The 19,528-nt window shown below is 44.8% G+C and overlaps 1 long non-coding RNA gene across 2 annotated transcripts in view; it reads right to left on the bottom strand.

Annotated features, from left to right (window-relative positions):
* Window positions 1-19,528, bottom strand: part of Gm12506 — a 106,480-nt gene that overhangs the window by 67,441 nt on the left and 19,511 nt on the right. The gene's annotated exons all lie outside the window — the stretch shown is intronic.

Raw genomic sequence — 19,528 nt, 5'->3', positions numbered from 1 at the left:
TGTATTGATCATTCTTGGCATTCTATTGGGGTCATTCTGGGCTTACTGTCACATTTATTTTCATTTCAAAACAGTGTTTAAAGGCAATCTACAACTACTTGATACCTAAACAAACACCCAGACCCATTATGTCAATAATCTGGTAAATGTTTTACTTGCTGGTCTCCAGCTGCCGTGAGGAGACAGCCGACCATTTGCCAGATGCTCAGATGATACCTGAAGAGCAATCTACAGGGAAATTATTCCAAGATAGAGTGACACACTGGCCATTTCAGAGTTGCTAAATTGGGGAGGACATGATGTTGTGATAGTTCTGATACTGGTCATGTCCATTAACCAAGCCCTATTTAGTCTCTGGAACTGTTCCCTCACATGCATCATGACCATGCAAAGGAGTCTAGCTGGTGCCCAGGATTGGTGGAAGAAGAGATGTGAACACCTTTCCTATGCTTCAAACCTTGAAAGCCCTTTGTGAAGCCTGCTGCCATTGCTGACTTGGGCGATCGAATTCAGTGGGGCCAGTACCATTGATGTTGTGTGGCTAGAGAGCAAGCAAATTGACTTGGGAAGTCCCAACTAAGCAGGCTGCCTCACACCCTGGGCTTTCGTGATTTTTGCATTATTCTTTGGAAGATAGTGATACTGAGGACGGCAAATGGCTTCCAAAAGTCAAGAGTGAGGATTGAGTCTTGGAGCACTCGGTAGCAAGAATCTCTAGGGTGTCTGTATGCACGTACATATCTACCTGTTTCAGGATGCCATGTTTATGTATGTGTGGTTTACTTTGCTTTGCTTTGCTTGAGATGAGTTCTTATTTAGCCCGGGCTGCTCTGTAACTCCCTATGTAGTCAGTATGACCTTGAACTTCTCTCCCACTGGGTTCCCAGAGCAGAGCTACTGCACCTGCTTTATACAATACTGGAAACAAAACCTGGAGGACTTTGTTTGTGCTGGGTAGTCACTCTATGAACTGAGCTGCATCGCCCCCAAATTGATTGGTTTTTATTTGGACAGAGGCACTTTTTTGAAGCACAGGCTGGCTAGAAGTCATTATATAGCACAGGCTGACCTCAAACCTGAGGTCAACCCTTCTGCCTTGGGATTACGGGTATATGCCTACACACCCAGGAACAGTATACACTCTTTATGCACATTCAAAACATTTCTCCTGCTGCTAATATCAGCCACAGCTGCATCCACTACAAGGAAGAAGTTCAAAACCTGTTAACAATGCAGTCCACCCATCCAGCAAACCCCACTCTACCAGCCTGCTCTGGCAGCTACAGACTCCTTAAGTTGGGGGTGACTTTGGGATGATTACTGCAGTTCCCTACCTGCCCTCCTTCTCTGACATCTGAGGACACTACATGAGCCTTCTTCCTCCCTGGCTATTGAGTAAACATCAAGTGAGGTCAGAGACTTGAAAGCTTTTGGTAAACAGTACCAAACAGCTGTATGCAACGCTGTTTGCATATAAACAATCCAAATTACTTATGATGAGTCTCATGAGGCCCAGTATGATAAATGAGGGAAACCCCATCTCTCCGCCTCACCAGGCAGAAGCAGAAAAGCCACCCAGAGTCCTGATGTCTTCTAAGAATAGAGGGAGTCAGAGGGGGAGTCCTAGATCCCAGTCTAGCTTTGGGGTTTTGCATGAGTGTTCTGAGACTTGGGATTTGAGAGTCACCTGCCTTGCTGATGGTGACAACTTGTATAATCTTAGGTAATGTTCCCAATCTTCCCACGTCCCTCGGTTGGTAGAGTACTTGTCTGGTATGCATGAAGCCCTGGGTTCCATTTTCAGTACTGCATTAAAATAGGCCTGATAATCCCAGCACTTAAGAGATGGAGTCAAGGACACCAGAAGTTCAAGGTCACAGCAAGTTCCAAGGTCATAGCAAGTTACAGGCCATCCTTATCCTTATGAGATGCTTTCTATTATCATCATCATCATACCTACCTCATCAAAGCTATGTGAATGTTAATATACTTAAACCGACAATGTGTAGCTCAGTGCATGGCTACCCGTGTTGGCTGTGTTCTCAGTAGGGAAGTCAGCCAGAGAACAGAATTGAGTGGCTGGGTTGAAATAGAAGTAAATTACTTCTACTTTGCCATGGCTCGTTCTCACTAAAGGAACTGTATAAGAGGTCTGCATCGGGACGGGGCCTGGAACACTGAGCGAAAGAAGAGTGTGCTACTCTGGTGGAGGGATGGGGACATCTGCTTCTCCGCCTCCATTCAGGTGTTGTCAGCACGTGTATATCAGTTCTAGGTTCTCGCTTGGAGAAAAGGAGAAAAGGTCTGGTGGGTAACCTGGCTTATCATGTCAAGGCACTGGCTACCAAGCCTAATCGCCTACATTTAATTCCCCACACCTACATGGTAGAGAGAATGGACTTCTACAAGCTGTCCTCTGAAGTATGCTCAAGTATCATGACAAAGGCTCGCTGTTGTGCGTGCACACTAATTAATTAATTTAATCAATCAATCGATCAATCAATTAATTATTTAATTTATTTTTTTTTTTAAAAAAGGCTGCTATAGCGGCATGTGCTTCTAGTCTTAGCACTTGGGAGGATGAGCCAGGAGAATCTCCCTTGTGAGTTTAAGGCTAGCCTGGGCTAGATAGACCTTGTCTCCAACAACAACAACAAAAAAGGAAAATGACATTTTGTTGAGGATGAGAAGAAGCAAACAAGATGTGGCGGCTCACGCCTGTAATTCTATATACTTCTAACACTTCCGAGTCAGAGGCAGGCAGAATGGAATGCGAATTTTAGAGAGCTAGCTAACTGGCCTCAGTTCAACATGGGCAGTTCGGACATAACCTGGCAAGCTTCTGTGTGCGTGGCAAGCATGGTTGAACCCTGGGAGAACTGGTAACAGTAGTGCTCCTTAGTAATGGGCCTGCTCTTCAAATGGCTGCCACTTGAGAGCTTGTCTTAGGGGTGACACTTTACCAGGAGACCCTAGAGCAGTGGTTTATAGAAACAGCAGCAGCTGTGAGGCTCACACACCTGGGTTCATCCTTTGTCTCCGTCCCTGTCACTTTAGTGACACACACTCCCTTCTGCCATTCACTTGTTTCATTTGCAACCTGGGGACTCCACAGAAGCTGGCCCTTCACTGTGCAAATTCTGATCCGTTGAATGGTCAAAAGCCAGGTGTGGTGGTACATTCCTGTTATCTCAGCACTTGGAAAACTAAGGCTGGAAGATTTCCACATTCATATCCAAATCCAGCTTGGTCTACAAAGTGGACTGAAGGTCAACCAGGGCTATAAAGTGTTTGAAAAGTAATATAACAACAACAACAATCAGTGTTTTTTTTTCCATCTAACATTCTTGAAAGTAAACTAGTATAATGTAGAATATAGTTTCGGGGCATTTGGCACTGTATTGTAGACCTTACTTTGTCTGCTGGGTAAGCCCCACACTTGCTAATCACATCGGGTAGTCCAGGCTCGTAAGCCAGATAGACCAATCAATAGGTCAGTCATACTCCTTGCTCCCGTTGCCTGTTTCCCATTGTTTGCCTGAGAACTAATCCCGGTTCCAAGTGAACTGCAACTTGGCTCGGCTTAGTAACTGTGAACACAGTGACCTAGAAAAAACGGGCAGCTCAATGCTTCGTTTATTGTCCAGCATGACATCAGTCAGAAAGCATTGCAAAAATAATATTATGATCATGGAGGGAAAGTCTGTTATATGCCGCATTCTGTGCTTGCTATCTTAGGTACACTAGCATCCACTCTCACAACAAGGTGTATGTTACCACTCTCTTTAAACAGAAAACGGAGACCAGAATGGACTCAAGGGGTCAGGGTGGCCCTGGAGTCACTATCGATCCATCTTTTGGAGTCCTTTGTGTGACATCCTTTTTCCACCAGGCAGACACTTTACAACAAAGTGGCTTTGAACTAGCAGTTCGTCCCATCTGCTGGGAACCCAGCGGGAGCTGTGTAAGTCAGCCAGACATCTCTCCCTGAGTCTGACCCACACTGGGTAAAACCCAGTTGGTTTGTATTTCTAAGGAAGCGATCAAACTACCCTTCTCAAAGCCAGTGGGGGAAGGGATGTTCCAGAAGGCCTGAATTAAGCTGAGAGGTCTAATTTGGGGACATTCTTAATACACAAAATTTCTTCCAGAACATTTGGTCCTTTGAGATTTACCCCAAATTGCCAACGATTAGACAGAAAATTCCATCTCCCTCTCCCTGGTTGCTTCACAGTACCCGTCGTTTGCCCCACCGCCCCCATACGTTCACCCCCGTTTATTTCCTTAGACAGCTTGAGTACTTCCTCATTTGCATACGTGACTGACTTCATTGATTCATCGGTGAAGCTCCATCTGGATAGTTACATTGTTACGAACCTGCTCCTTATCCCCCTGAATAGACAGGAAAGAGGTCCGTGTTGCACCTCTCCTTCTCTTAGAAAACTCTGAGTTTTAAACTCACCATCCAGATTACAACATCTCTACTTCCCCACAGTTCCAAGGAAATTAGTCAGGGCTTAAATTAAACTTTAACCTTGTTTCAAATTAAAAATGCAATTTAGCACATTAGTTTCATATGTCCCTGCTTCCTATCCAAAATAAAAAATAAAAAAAAAAAAGCCTCTAATAGCTTCTTGACCTAGGAGCTTCAAATCCTGCTTAACATTCTTCCATTCTTTTATTCGCCTTTAAAATTTTATGTATGTATGTATGTATGTATGTATGTATGTATTATTTTCTCTGTGTGCACCATGTATGTAGAAGTCAAAGGAAGTTGGGTCTCCTTCCAAGTGGGTACCGGGGATCGAACTCTGGTCTTTATGCTTGGCAGCAAGTGCCTTTACCCATCCTGAGTCATCTCGCCAGCCCTATCTATTCTTTTCTCTTATTTCAGTCCTGAACTTCACCCAGAGCAGCAGGCAGTGAGTTGTTCCCACCTTTGTCCTGCTTACAATGCAGGTGCAGGGCAAGTTAGACGCCTTCAAATAAAAGGTTACATTGAATTTTGTTTTGTTTTGTGAGACAGTCTTTGGAGCCAGAATAGCCTGGGATTTGCTAAGTAGACAAGGTTGGCCTTGAACTTGCAGAGACCCTCCTACCTTAAACTCTTTAATTCTAGTATTACATGCCTGGGTCATCTCACCTACCTTCTCATTTTAATTTTATTTGTTTGTTTGTTTAGTTAGTTAGTTAGTTAGTTAGTTAGTTAGTTAGTTAGTTGTCTGAAACAGGGCCCAGTCTGGCCTCAAACTCAGAGTGTAGCTGAGGATGTCATTGGACTCTTCATCCCTTGAGTCCTGGGACCAGGACTATCCGCCACAGCTTACGAGTGCTGGGTATTGAACCCAGGACTTCATGCCTAAGAGGCAGAGATGGGACCTACAGCACCAACCCTGGATTACTTAACTGATATGTTTCCATTTCTGGAAGTGAGGCTCGGGGTTGCCACAAGCTTGGCAAGTGCTCTGCCACTGAGCAACACTCCAGCCTCAGTGACCCTTTTTACCAATATATAGCACTTGGGTACACACACGTCTGCACATGTATGCTTGTGTATCCACAGCAAAGACTAGTCCTGCTTTGGTCTCAAACTCAGACTGACCTTCCTGCTTCAGTGTCACCCTTGAAAAAAACTGCACCTAGCTGGTTTTTGGAGTTGTTGCTTTTTATGTTTCTATTGTTTTTAATTATGTGTATGTTTTTAATTATGTGTATATGGGGGTGGGATATGTGCACGCGAGTACAGTATCTGGGTGAACCACCTATGTGGACCTGCCTAGAAACCAAACTCTGGTCCTCTGCAAGAGGAATATGTGTTCGTAATCATTGAGCCTCTGCTGTAACACCAACCAGGCAGACTTGGAGGTGTCTGTAGGTAGTGCAGGCTGATTCTACATTTTATATGAAAACATGCAGGACCAAGAGAACCAAGCTGGAGCTTCTATGAGAGCTCACATCCCAGAAAACTACAACTGTGTGGCTTCAACACAAACAGACTGCAGACTGGAAGGGAACCCACAGATTCATAAGCACACCCCACTGATTTATGACGTACGCAACGCTTCAGCCCAGAATGAATGGTGGCTGCTTTCAGTAAGTGGGGCCAAATCAACTGGATAAATGCACTTTTAAAAATTAAGAAACACACATTAAAATTAATTCCAGATGAGTTGAAGCAAAACAATAAGATGTTTTTCTAATATACATGAACACATATACATGTGCACACTCGGTGTTGTGTGCACATCCATGGTATGCACATAGTAGAATAAGCTGTAGTATAAGCAAAGTTTCCAAATGAGGACAAGAACGACCAGCCACTAAATGCATCAAACCAATAAACTGAATGACATCATAAGCAAAAAATGATGGTTCGGCCAGATGGCTCAGTGGGTAAAGGCACTTGCCCTCAAGCCTGATGGTCCCTAGAAGTCGCGTGATAGAAACAGAAAAATGACCCCAAAAGCTGTCCAGTGACCTCCTCTTATATACCATGGCTCAAGCACATGCTTGTGTACACACACACACACACACACACACACACACACACACACAGACACTAAATGTAATTTAAAAATGAAAAGCGCTCATCTGTAGGCTTGTGACGACACAAGCCTACAATCTCAGCATTCGGGAGGCAGAGGCAGGAGAATTAGGAGTGCCAGGGCAGCGTTGGCTGAATGAGACCCCGTCTCAGCACAAGACACACTAATGCAGGGCAGCTCATCAGGAGACCTCACTAAGTATTTAGAAGTTTATATTTTCAAAAGTCTATCTGGCAAAGGTTCAGAAAATAATATGATATGATATGATGAGCGAAGACCTCCTGAAAGTGCAGTCAAATGCAGTCATTTATATAACGATAGTCAGGATGGTAGGAAAACAATGGGAGAGAAGAGTCTGTCTCTCTGTGTCTCTCTGTCTGTCTGTCTCTCTTTCACACACACACACACACGCACAAACACACTTGGCCCACCATATCAGCAGATTACTCATACATGAATCAAAAACAGGCCAGCAATTTGTTTCCTAAGACAACAATTCACATAGCTCTGGTGGCCTTGAACTCCTGATCCTCCTCTAGCATTTAAAAGATGTGTATGTGTGTGTGTGTGTGTGTGAGAGAAGAGAGAGAGAGAGAGGGAGAGAGAGAGAGAGAGAGAGAGAGAGACCTGTAGGCCTGTGTGGGAGCAAATCTGAAACACAGGATGTGTGTGGTAGAGGTGTCACCTTTACGTGGTTTACAGAGATGGAACTCAAGCTGCTGGCCTAGCACTGCAAACCCTGTTGCCAGCGAAGCCATCTCATAGGCCATTTTTAAGGATGTCTCTGAGCTAATTAAATACAGACAGTTTCTCATGGCTACTTCCTAAGCTATCCAGTGTAACAACTACTTATCTAACATTTACACTGCATGGAGTATTATATGTAAACTGAGGGGAGGGTGGAGACAGAAAACACAAAAGAAGATATGCTAGAAATATGCAAATTATGCAAGGAGTGGAGTGTGCTCAGATTTCTGGTGTTGCAGGGTCTCGAGTCCAATCCTCTACAGATCTTTAGGCACAACTATATGTTCAAAAGGCTGATACACAACTGGGAAGGGCACAGGGAAAATTCAAATTAAGCCCACCCTCAGACCTGCACAATGGAGGGCTGAAATAGAAAAGTCTGGAAGCCTCAGTCCTGGTGAGATTACAGAGTGAGTCAAGCCCTCCTTCCTGCTGGGAGAGTGATTATTCCCACACTGAAATTGCTGCTGCTCTCATTGTTGTTGTTGTTGTTGTTGTTGGTAAGTTTGGGGTTGTTTGTTTTGTTTTGTTGTTTTGTTTTGAGACAGGGTCTCTCTCTATACACAGCTCTGACTGTTCTGAAACTCTCTTCATTGACCAGCCTAGTCTCGAACTCACAGACATCTGCTTACCTCTACCTCCCAAGTGCTGCAACTAAAAGCAGTTATTTTGTGTTTTGTTTGTGTTTGTGTTTTTGAGACAGGGTCTCATGTAATCCAGGCTAGCATTCACCATGTAGTCAAAAATGACCTTGATCTTCTCACTGTCCTGCCTCCACCTCCCAAGCAAGTGCTGGGACACCAAACATATACAACAAACCTTGTTTCTGTGGTGCTGGGAAGTGAGCCCAGGGCTTCGCACATACAACAGATGAACTGCATCCACAGCCTGCGCTTCTCCTTTTAATGATGAGTTTACTGAAGTCCAGAAAATAATCTGCTCACACCCTTGTCCGTACCAGGTCAGAGGAGGTGTGAGGTGGTGGCCAGGAAGCTACCACGGCTGTCATCACCCTACTTGTGTGCTTCGAACTGTAGACGATATCTGCCTTCTCCATCCGCAGCAGAAACCTCGAGTCCTTTGTCTTCTGTCTGTTCTTTTACCCAGACATGAAACACTCCCATTTCTCTGCTTGGCATCTTGCTAAAGTCTGAATACACCCCTGGGAATGAGGCTTAGTTCTGCCCAGACTGGAGAAACAAACAGACGCACACAGAAAACAACATGTGTTTCCAATCGCATCCAAAGACCCAACGCTTTCTGCCTATTCTGAAATGTGTCCCCAGAGAACACGCCTAGCAGTCAAGGTTAAGGTCATTTTAATTTCTCTACAGGTTCAAATTGCAAAATCACCCTCTGAAAAGATTGGACCAGAATACACTAGAGGCATATATTTGCCTCTTTTGCTCCTCCTCCTCCTCCTCCTCCTCCTCCTCTTCCTCCTCCTCCTCCTCCTCCTCCTCTTTTGTCAGTGTTTCTGGCGATATAGACTATGTGCCTTTCCAGATCTCTTCACAACTGTTAAAACTACACTAAACAAGTAGCAATGGTCTTGCCTCTTTCTCCCAAGTGCCAGGATCACATGACTGTGCCACCATTCTCGACTGTTTGGGGTTTTTTTTGTTTGTTTGTTTGCTTGCTTGCTTTTTTGTTGTTGTTTTGATTTGGTTTTGTCTTTGTTTTGTTTTGTTTCGTTTCGTTTTAACTTCCCCAGGTAAGAGTCTTGCTCTGTAGCTCATCCCTGGCCTGGACCTCACTGTACAGCTCAGGGTGTTCCCACGCTCATAGCTGTCCTGTCTCAGTCTCTGGGCTGGGACTGCAGATGTAAGCCTCTCTTCTACTCTATCTATTGCTGTGATAAGCACACTTTAGACAAAAGCAGCTTGAGGGAAGATATGCTTTATTTCAATTTATAACTAACCCCAAGTCATCACTGAGGGACACAACATTTGCCATTCTACACAACATTACCTCTGACTAAAGAAAACTCTCACTGCACAGACAAGAAGCACAACAGGACCCACAGAGGCTATTGCTTGCTAGCTGCCTTTTTCACCTGCTCGTACTCAGCTGGCATTGCCTAGGGGTGGTGCTGCCCATAGTGCCCTGAATCTGCATATATCAACTGGCAATAAAGACAGTCCCCCCAGAGACATGCCCACAGGCTAATCCTGTGGTAATCCTCAGTTAGAGCTCTCCTCTCATATGATTAGGCTGCCAACTGACAGAGCCAATCCGGACAGCCACCATGTCTGGCATAAAGACAATTCCTTACAAATGCTGTTGGCCGGCTTCCTTCTTTCCTTCCTTGCTCCTTCTTTTTTTTTTCCTTCCTCTCTTCTCCTTCTGTCCTCCCTTCCTTCCTTTTTCCCTTCCTTCTTTCCCTCATTCCTTTCTCCCTCCTTCCTTTTTCCTTCCTTCCTATAATTGGCAGTTCACATATTCTTACACTTTAATATTATTTTTTTTGACATTTTGAAACAAAGAAGTTTTCATCCACCATTCTGCAAATATTTTTCCCATGTTTTGATTCTTCCCTTTTATTGATGGTAGTTTTTTTCCCTTAGATATATCAACTTTAAATGTTTTATAGTAAAATCTGTTTATTAAAGCTTCTTTATTTTTACAAGGTATTCAAGAAAGACCTTTCCATCTCTAAACTATAAAGTTTATTTCTGGCTGATGCTGTTTTCCTGCATGGATTGTAGGCCAGCTTGGAATACACAGCAAGACAGTGTCAAAAATACAAAAGGAAAGAAGAAAAGGAAGGGAAGTTGATAGGAAACAAGAAAAGAGAGGAAGAGAAGGGACAGAGTAGGAAAGCTGACGAGGAAGGTGTGATGTTTGAATAGGTTTGGCCCCCACAGACGCATGTGTTTTAATGCCTGGCTCATATGGAGTGACACTATTAGGAGGTATGACCTTGTTGGAGGAAGTGTGTCACTGTGGGGGCAGGCTTTGATGTCTCCTACACTCAAGTTACACCCAGTGTGGTACACAGCCTCCCTCCTGTTTTGTCTGCAGATCAAGATGTAGAACTTCTTGAAGCTCCTCCCACATCATGGCTGCCTGCACATTGCTAGGCTTCTCGTCACAGAGATAATGGAATAAACCTCTGACACTGTAGCCAGCCCCAATTAAACATTTTCTTTTATAATAATCATCCTGGTCATTGTGTCTCTTCCCAGCAATAGAAACACTAAGACAGAAGTGTAGTCACGTTATATAGAGAATCAAATACTTAAGTACAAGAGAGAGCTTAGAGCAAGGAAGCAGTCCTGTGCAGCTATCAGTTCCAAGAGGGACAGCACTGTGTAATGACTGCTGTAACATCTACTCCAGCGGTTCTCAACCTTCCTAATATTGGACCCTTTAATACAGTTCCTCATGGTGTGGTGACCCCAATCATAAATTTATTTTGTTACTTCATGTATGTAATTCTGCTAGTTATGAATCAAAATATAAATATCTGATATGCAGGATATCTGATATGTGACCCCTGTGAAAGGGGCATTTGACCACCAAACGGGTTGTGTCCCACAAGGTGAGAACAACTGTTGCCCTTCTGTACTTGGGTGGTGTGGGGAAAGAGAATTTGCTACCAGAGGCTCTCCCTAGCAATCAGTAGAGGGGATTGTCCCTCTAGGATCCAGAATGGAGATGTAGGCTACAGGGAAGGAGTCTCAGGTATTGCAAAATGTGAATGGTGGAATTACAGCAAGAAAGAGAAGAGGAGAGCTCCCTGACATCCTAGTCCCGCTCTCTGCTTCCCTGCAGTCAACTACCCATCACCAGCCTGGCCTTCGCCCTCTCTGTTAACCTTGGAGAGTACCCTCAGGTTACTGACATTAAGTTTTGACTTCAATGCTTCCCTTTCCTTCTTTCCTCTTTCCCTCCCCCTCTGGCATGAATGAGCTCAGGTTTTGATCTCAAGGTGTAGACTTAAGCTTCTGATCCTCCTGCCTCCACGTCCTGATTCTGGGGTTACAGATATGCACACATACTCTGGTTCAAACCCAAGGCTTCGGGAATGCTAGGCACATGCTCCATCCCCAACCCCATACCCTTCACCACACTACAGCCTGACATCAATCTACCACATAAGCCTAGCACATCTCTCCCCAATCAGAACCAGACTTTTCAGTGCATATTCAAGAACATATGGCTATTACTGGACTATTCATCTTCCCCCAAAGGCAGGCATATGCTTGCTTGTGTGTATGCCTCTCTAGCTAGATGACCTGCCCTGCACATATCCTGGGTTCAAATACTACCTTTATTATGCCTTCCCGGGCTCCATCTTCTCATATGTCATATCTCACCAAATGCTGAAAGCCAAAAGCCTTTTACTTTATGTGATGTTTTGAATGAGAATGGTACCCATAGATCATATGTTTGAATACTTGGTCCCTGTTCAATGGAAGTGTATGGGAAGGTGGAGTGGAAATGTCTGGTTTCTTTGGAGACTCAATTGTGTCATGTGATGTTTTTCTGGAAGCTGTCTTATGAGAGGATGTTTTGCTGAAGCAGACGCATGAGAGGGTGTTTTGCTGATACAGGCACATGAGAGGATGTGTGATGTTTGGAAAGAGTATAAGTAGAACCCAAAACACAGTGAAGGAGGCTCTTGCATTGGTTTGCCTTGCAACACTTTGCTGGGCTTCACTGATCTTCACTTGTGATTTCTTAGAGAGAAATGAGCCAAAGAACTTCTCATGGTATTCTGGCTGCTTCTTGCCACTCCCTTGGACTCATGCCAATGTGGTGAAGCCTCGCAGTCTCTTCTGGATCAAGCCACTGCTACTTATTCATGTTTAGTGTGTTGGACTAGACTGCTAATATCCTGACAACAAAGAATAGAATTGCCCCAAAGAACTACTTCTAGACAGGTTCCCATCCTCTTGTCCTGTTAACTATTTTCTCCCCTACCTTTGGTCAGTGAGGTAGAAGGGCGGGTGAAGCACTTAAGAACCCTTATTAAGAACCCTTAGAAAAAAGGAAGGATTAGGAGATGTGGACTTGTTGAGGGACATATGTCACTGAGGACAGGCTTTAGATTGCAAAAGTTCTAACCTAGGAACATCTGAATTATTAGCAGTCTATCATTCCCTGAAAAAATCTAGCCTGAGACAACCACCAGTCTGGTGTCAGGGGACCCACACAGGGAGCTAGCCTGAGATGATCAGCAGTCTGGGCACAAGCAGGCCCCAGTGGCTCCCAGGACTTTTATAGATAGACAAGATAGACACTAAAACTCCACCTGGGACTGAGAGTCCCAGATAGAAGTGAGCTTGAGACAGATGACCCTCACATGGGGCTACTTGGGTGGGCCAGGCAAGGAGCAAGCCCTAGATGACCACCAGATCAGTGCCATAGGGCCCAGACAGAGAGCTAGCCTGAAATGAACACCAGCCAGATGCTATGTATGGCTCAGACCATGCCTGAGATGACCCCTGCCCAGTGCCATAATGCATGAGTGGAACAAAGCACTTCTGAAACCTCTCTTGGCATGACCCCAGACACTCAGAGACCCCAGGTATCTCTAAAGGGAGCAAGTAAATGGTGGAGAAATGGAAGAGAAAGAGAAACAGAAGGATGTGGGCACAATGAAGAGAGGCAGAACTGGAGACTCAAGGGTAGTGAGGAACAGCCTGATATGAGTAGCTGGTGATGCCTCCTGGGACTATGTGTGGGGTCCTGGCCTGGCCTGCCACTGGGGACTATGTATCCATGACCCTGCAGCAGCCAGGTCTGTTACCACCAAAGGCCAGGCAGATGTCCCTAGTCTGGGCTGCCACCAGGGACATGCTGATATTTGAGGGCTGTAGGCATAAATTTTTTGCAATGTATTTTTAATAAGGGTTCAACCTCTCCTCTACCCCACCACACAGAAGAGGTAGTGGAAGAGAAAAGTTAATAGGATGTGAGGGAAGTAGACCTATTCAGTAGTAGTTCTTCGGGGGCAAACTCCATCACCTTTTTCAGAAGTTCAGCCCTGTACCAAACACCAAATATGACTCAGCAGCTGCAGACCAGTCAGTCTTCTAGGCAGGCAAACACCAGGCACAAACCAGCACCTGTAGTTCAATCCTGAGAAAACTGCCAGGCTTGCCAACTAGCCTGAGGTGAGGCTGCAGAAGTGGTAAGCTGCTGCAGGACCTCATGAGCAGTTCTTTGACAAGTTTCTCTCAATGTCGGCATTACCACAAGTTGATCTCAACAACACTATATAAGGCGAAACAGCACGTGCATGTCTTTAGCAAAGAATAGCAAGGTGGAGCAAACCAAACCAATGCTCAGTGCTCATCTCCCACTGTGGAAACTGTGGGGTCATATGTATACTTCTTCATCATGGGTCCTTTCACGTGTTTACTATATCAAAACATCCTTTCACCTGTGTCTGCTTCAGGAAAACATTCTTTCCTGTGTCTGCTTTAGCAAGATACCCTTTCACCTGTGTGCCTCAGCAAACCATCATTTGACATAACTAACTTTCCAAAGAAACTAGAAGTTTGCACTTCAAATGCTTTGCAGAACTGGCCCCATCCCTTACCTGACATCATGAAAGAGCTGGCCCTGGAGGCATGAAAGCAAGAGAGCTGGCTCCATCCCTAGCCAGTTGGAGTGCTCAGGAGTTGTTGGTGAGCCAGCCCGAAAGCATACAAGCATGGAAGAGCCCTGCTGCTGTCTCCTGTATGGTGGTGGTGTGGATAAGAGAGAGATAACATCCTTTTCTCTCACCCAGCAGGTAGGAACCTGACCCTGGGGTCATGAGAACAGGAGATCTGTCCCTGTCTGTCACCAGCTGCATCACTTAGGAGAGCCAGCTCTACACCTTGCCTTGGCAACACAGTAGAGCTGATTCTGTTGGTGGGGTCACCGACAACCCAGCCCTGAGGTCATGAGCATGGGAAAGCCAGCCCCACCTCTTGTCTTCTCGGCAGTAGCTTCAACGAGGGAGAGATGCCTTCCTTCCCTCCCTTGTCCTTTGCCATCTGTACTGGCTAGTTTTGTGTCAACTTGACACAGCTGGAGTTATCACAGAGAAAGGAGCTTCAGTTGAGGAAATGCCTCCATGAGATCTAACTCTAAGGCATTTTCTCAATTAGTGATCAAGGGGGAAAGGCCCCTTGTGGGTGGGACCATCTCTGGGCTGATAGTCTTGGGTTCTATAAGAGAGCAGGCTGAGCAAGCCAGGGGAGACAAGCCAGTAAAGAACATCCCTCCATGGCCTCTGCATCAGCTCCTGCTTTCTGACCTGCTTGAGTTCCAGTCCTGACTTCCTTGGTGATGAACAGCAGTATGGAAGTGTAAGCCGAATAAACCCTTTCCTCCCCAACTTGCTTCTTGGTCATGATGTTTGTGCAGGAATAGAAACCCTGACTAAGACACCATCTATGGCAGGCAGGAGAGCTGTCCCTGCTGCAATACTTGGGAGAGTGGGCCCTGCACCTTGCCTAGACAGCAGGGTAGCGCTAGGCCTGGTTTTGGGTTTACAGGTGAGCTATCACAGAGGGCATAAAAGCAGAAGAACCAGCAGTGGGACCAGCTCGGATACCTCTCAGGCCCAGATCCAGTGCTTTCAATTTGTCCACCCCAACATCTCCTCCATCAATAAACTGCAGGCATGCAAGAAGGGGCTGGTCTTAGAGATCCAAAACTATCAGATCTCCATGACACAGGGCAACAGCAGGCTATCTGAGAGAGACCCACTGAGGTTCCAGTATAGATAGAGTAGCAGAAACCAGGGCCAATGAGTGACTGCAATGAACATTTGCAAGCAAAAAAGTGTGGACATAATAGTTACTGCGGGACACACTGTGACACACTACAGTTTCCACAAGGAGTTTTTTTTCTCTGTTGTGTGGGAGGTCGCAAGGGGGGAGGATGGGCATGAGAGGAGGGAGGGATGAGTGGGATTGGGGTCAAGGATGTGAAATGCACCAAGAACCAATAAAAAGCTTTTCTTTATTAAAGATTACAAAAGCCCACACCATTCCCAGTTCTGTCTCGTGCTTGAGGATCGAGATGAGAGCTCTCAGCTACTGCTCCAACACCATGCCTACCTTCCCGGTGTCATGCTCCCCATTAATGATCATGGATTCTCACCCTCTGAAGCTGTAAGCCCCAAAAGGAAACACTTCCTAAGGTGCCTTAGTCATGGTGTTTTAACACCATATTATAAAAGGAACTAAAACGCTTTCTTTGTTCTTTCTTTCTTTTCTCCCCTATTTTATTTTATTTTATTTTATTTTATTTTATTTTTGAGACAGGGTCTCATATACAACAGACTGGCTGCAAACTCACTCTGGGTCTATGGATGACCTTGAACTTTTGACCTGGGATTACGGGCATGCTAAACACCTCGTTTCTGCGGTGCTGAGGCAAACATTCATCCAACTGAGCTTCAGCCTTTTCTATCTTAAAAAACTTACTTAGTAATTTTGCAAAAAAAAAAAAAAACCAGCATAAGAGAGAGATATGTAGCCAGGCTGGCCTTGACATCACTGTAATCCTTGACATGACCATAATGTTTCTTATTTTAGTTGATAAATAATTAGACGTTTTGATCCAGGTACAATGGTGCACACTGGTCACAATGGTACTTAAGAAGCTGAGTCAGGAGGATTACTATAAGTCTAAGGCTAGCCTGGGTTACACAGTGAGTTCCAGGCCCACTTTGGTTATATAGTTACGACTCTTCTCAAAAACAAAATTGAACATGAAATATGTAGACATTGGGAAATCGCTCAAATGAAATAATTAACATATGCATTACCTCATATACTTAATCATTTTTGTGGTTATGAGCATCTACTCCCTGGACAATTTCAGGACACAATGTAATGCTATTATCTGTGGTCACTGTGTTGTACAACATGCCAGCAAATTTTCAGAGTCATTATTTTCCCTAAAGAAGAAAAAGTGCTTCCAACTATACCATAACACCATGCCTTCCTAAGCCTTGTGATTTTTTACTTTCTTCTCAATGCAGGATTTCCCCGTGCTGGGTGTGATGGCATAAGCCTTCTTTCTAGCTGAAGATGCCGAGACAGGAAGGTGGACTTAGCCTAGGAGTTCCAGGCCAGCCTGGTGACTCAGTGGGACCTCCCTCCCCTACTAAAACAGAGCAAAACAGTTCTTTGGCATTTAGACTCTGCTATCAGTCATCCTTCTTGAGTGCTTTATATGTGTGTATTTAAACATGAAATAAATGATCAAGGCATTAGCACACTGATAGACCCTTTCTGTCGGTCGACAACTGTAAGAGCCTTTATTTATAACACCTACTCCCATTTCGTCTATTTTTCTTTTGTTTTTATTCATTTTTTAATTTTGTTTGTATTTTTTTTCCTAAAGGGTAGAAGCAGTTGAGACAGGGTCTTATGTAGCCCAGGCTAGTCTAAACTCAAAATGTACCTCAGATTGATCTTGGTCTCCTGGTCACCATGTCTCTGCCTCCCAAGTACCGGAATTACCTGTGAGGGCCATCACAGCCTACTCCTCTCACGTTGGAGATGTTATAGGGGTTGAGGCTGCAGCACTCCCCCAGCGCGTGCAAGACACTGTTGACACCCAGGGTGATAACTAATTAATTGATATCAGGGGAAGAGGTACACTAAACTTGAAACATAGATAATCTCTTCCTCCTAGATTAGCATCTGGCACACAGTAGGTACTCAATAACTGTTTGTGGGCTTCCTATTAGTTTGTGACATATCACAGGCCAATCTAAAGGAAAGTAAGCTGGGTGTCATAATATATGTCTATAATCCCAGCTCCTAAGAAGTAGAGAGCAAGAGAGTCAGGAGTTCAAAACCAACCTCTTCCACATAGTGAGTGACTTTGAGGCCAACCTGGGGAATACAGACCCTATGTTAACAAAACAAAAATGAGATTTCCAAATGGCCCTAGACTTGTGTTCAAAGCTTCCAAAATGGCAGTTTGGCAGCAATGCTGGGCTATTGAAGGCCCTGTTGAAGGTGCTGGGGGTGAAGGAATAGCTTCCAGCACATAGGCTATCCTGCATCCAGAGTGGAAGAGAAGATGGCTATTGATCCCATGCAGCAGATTGGTGGAAGTGGAGACTATCAGATCTGCTGGTTTTAGCAGAGTCAGGAGGAGATAATGAGCTTTAGAGTAGGAGGTATTTATTGGCCCTTGGAAGTGGGTTTTTACTTATAAGTGCATTTTTGGACCTCATGTCCAAAACCAGCACTAAATATCATGCTCTACACTCTGCCTGCACCACACCACTCTCCCTCAGTGAGATGCAAGGGGAAAAAAAAGGACTCCATTTGTGGGGAAATGGAGTAGTTATAACCAAAGGAAAGTAATTACACATTTAGGACAGGGACAATATTCTACTAGGCCTCCATGTGGATGGAATTTTGTTTGAACAAGTTAAATTTGCAAAACACACACACACACACACACACACACACACACACACACACACACACACACCTCTTTACCAGGAGAAGAAAGAGCCCATTGCTTGCTGTTGTATTTTAAGCTTGGGTAAATACAGGACACTGTTCTCAAACCCTGACATTTGGCTACCCTACATCTCACCTTGGCCACAGAGGAATCTGTCAAAACTGGGGCAGATTCTAGTCAACCAAGATGCTTGACAGTGCACTCAATGGGTGAGGCAGGTAAAGGCCTGGCCATGTACTGGGAGGAGCTCTAGATTTCCAGGCAGGGAAACCGTGAGCCTGCTGAGTGACGGGACATTTGTTTAATCCAAGATGCATGTATAAAATGGACCCTGTCACACACACAAGCACTGGTGACAGTAAACATACTTAATAATCCATGTGGCAGGACATTCATAACAGGTAGACAGCAAAAGATTTTCTGTCCCTTCCCCCATGTCCAGAGATAACTCTTTTGTTGCTGGCTCATCAAAGAAGACCACGGTTGCACAGTCTGCGAGGCTTCTAATCCCAACAGTCAGGAGACTGAGGAAGGGGGATAGCTAAGAACTCAAGGTTGGTCTAAGCTAGACAAAAGCCTATCAAAAATAAAATAAAATAAAATAAAATAAAATAAAATAAAGCCTAGTGTGTAGCATACACATAAAATTCCAGCACATGGAAAACAGAAACAGGAGACTCAGAAGTTCAAGGCCATCAATGGCTACATAGCATGTCTAATTCCAGCCTGAGCTACATATATATGAGGACCCAGTCTCAAAAAGGGTGGGTAAGAGAGCTCAACAATTTCTTAGAAGCCTGAGTACCTGGGTTCAATACCCTAGAGCCTATGTACATGTGAAGGGAGAGTACAGAGTCCACAACATTGTCCTCTGACCTCGTGCATGTGCTATGACATGCTCATCACAAATAAACTTTAAAAAATTAAACCCCCAAATAAAAAAAATAAAATAAAATAGGATAAAAATAAAAATAAAGGAAGACCAAGGCTTTCCAGGTAAGAACTATTCTGGGGGAGGAGTTACAGTGGCTATTTATTTGCCAACCACAGCAATCTTGTTAGCACATGACACCGGCAGCACATCTTGAGCCCACATGTACCATGTTCCAGGCAACCTGCCCGTGGGCCTCCTACAGTAGATGAGGTTATACAGCTGAGAGAAGGACTGTGCTCACACGTCAAGAATTCTGCAGCTCCTCATGGAGGTACACACCTATCATCTCAGCACTTGAGAGGCAGACAGGAGGATCTGGAGTCCACAGCCAAAAGCCTGAACTACAATAAAAATAAGCAAAACAGTGATGTCATCTGGTGGCTGTGATAGTGGTGCTTCAGCCACGGCTGCCACCATCTCTGCCACTGCTCCCCATACCGCTCCTCTCCTCTCCCATTTCTACAGGTTTCTCTGGTTATTGCCTCTTCAACATGGCTTTTATTTTCTCTGCTAAGCGTGGTGCCCCAGACCTCAAACATGCCAGGCTAAAGCTGTACCGCTGAGCCGCAACCCCAGCTCACACACTCAGTATTTTAGTGAACACCTACAGTGTGCCTGCTTACATGCCAGATGCTTAGGATGGAAACATCTAGAAGAACTTGCTTCAGGAAGTCCTCCCAAGCCAGGCAGTGGGAGGTGGACACAACATAACGTCACATCCCAGAGCATGAGAGGACTGTAGCAAAGGCATAGACAAACAAACAAACAAACAAACAGAACAGCAAAGACATCAACCAAACACACTTTCCTTACGAAGCTAAAAGCCATGGTGTTGTAAATCAAGCTTGAAACTGGAGGCCTT

This window comes from Mus musculus, chromosome 4, assembly GCF_000001635.26.
Source record: "Mus musculus strain C57BL/6J chromosome 4, GRCm38.p6 C57BL/6J".
Lineage (NCBI taxonomy): Eukaryota > Metazoa > Chordata > Mammalia > Rodentia > Muridae > Mus > Mus musculus.
This window is presented reverse-complemented; position numbering and strand designations above follow the sequence as displayed.